General features: G+C 24.6%; 1 long non-coding RNA gene across 1 annotated transcript; it reads left to right on the top strand.

Moving 5' to 3' along the window:
- The first annotated feature begins 89 nt into the window (after nucleotides 1-89).
- Nucleotides 90-1428, top strand: LOC111033864. Its single transcript, XR_002604477.1, has 3 exons — nucleotides 90-526; nucleotides 600-814; nucleotides 888-1428. It is a non-coding gene; the product is annotated as an uncharacterized LOC111033864 (long non-coding RNA).
- The last annotated feature ends 234 nt before the right edge of the window (nucleotides 1429-1662 follow it).

The following is a 1662-nucleotide window of genomic DNA, read 5'->3' as shown; positions in this document are numbered from 1 at the left end:
CAAAAGTATTACTATGTGTATTATTTATTCATATTAACATGCTTAACTTTTATAAATGTATTATGATTTATTCTAGATATTACTTCAAGCAATAGTATGGTTAGATGATTGGGAAAATAATTTAGAAAATAAATTGATTGAGACAAAAGATTTTTTAACAGACAACATGTGATACTTAAAGATAACATTAAAGTCCACTTTAGATTTGTAACTATATTTTAGACAAATGTAATTTTGATTATGTCTTAACTTAACGGCTAAAGTTGATCAAGACAGTTTGGAGGTAATAATAATATAAGATGTATTTAATATTAAACAAACTATAAACTAATATGTATACAAATTGTTATTGCTATTTTCTAAAAATGAATTGTTTATTTTTGAGAGAAGTTTTTTGGAATTCTTAGACAAGTATCGGCACCTAATGACCGCTCTATTGTACCTACTATTTTACAGCTGTTTTGTATGCTCTCGGTATATTCAGCAATCAAACCTCCAAAGTCTGGAAATTGCAGTATACTTGAAGGTTCAAATATTTATTTTATTTTTATATAAATATGAAGTATTTTAAAATTAATATGATATTATCTATCTTTCAGGTATGTCACTAATAATTGATATAATATCAATGCAAGATTTAAAATATATTACTAGCGATCCAGAAAATATTTCTCAGAGAACTAAAAATTGAAGAATTAAAAAAAAAATTGATGTAATTATTGAAGATGGATGTTGGGACTCGGATGATGTTTTGTTAGACCATGATTATGCAGATTCAACAGTATTTGATTGTGTAGTCTATTTTTTTGGCCGAGTAATAACTTCTAACCTCTAAATTTCTTTTATAAATTATTATATAATAATATTTGTATAAATATATTTAATAGATACATAGGAAAGCGTTTAGTTAACAAAACTATATGCTTAATTTGCATTGAAGACTTAAAGAAATTAAATACGTCAGTAGGTCAAGATACTGCTTTAGTTCAAGCAAAAAGTAAAGGATATCTTACACATCCCGATAACAATTTGTTTATAATTCTAAGATATCTAAAACTTGTTTTTAAAAACATGCTAACTCAAATCATGTTCTTGAACTCACTTATAATGAGTTCTTTAATAATAAGTTTGAGCTTCAATTTTATTGTTCTATACATAAAGTTGAGATTTTAACTAACATTTTTTCGTATTACATTACAAAGAGAATGAAACAGTACACTTATCTAGAAAATCAAAAAAATTGTCTAAATTAGTTAAATGTTAAAATTCTTGTTTAAACCTAGAGTTTATGTTTATACAGTTTTTTTAATCATCTTTATATTACTTATGTTTCTAATCCAATATTACTATGTTATTGTTCACTTATTTTTTGTTAATTGGCATATAAAGATATAATAAATACTTATAACTTTTAAGCGTATAGTTAAGTGCTTTACATTTATTTGAAAGAGCATACTATAATATTTAGTAAATATATTTACTGCTTATTTTGATAATAATATGAACATTGAACTATGAAATCAGAAATATGAATTGTTCTGTGATTATAATATGGAATATATACGCTTGGGGCGCTACACATTAATTATCACGATAGTCTTTCGTATTACACCTTATCAGTAGTCGATGTGCAACCCTGTATATCTTTAATCATGGTCTATT

Source organism: Myzus persicae, unplaced genomic scaffold (genome assembly GCF_001856785.1).
Source record: "Myzus persicae strain clone G006 unplaced genomic scaffold, MPER_G0061.0, whole genome shotgun sequence".
Lineage (NCBI taxonomy): Eukaryota > Metazoa > Arthropoda > Insecta > Hemiptera > Aphididae > Myzus > Myzus persicae.
Note: the sequence above shows the minus strand (reverse complement) of the source record. Positions and strands in the feature narration are given on the sequence as shown.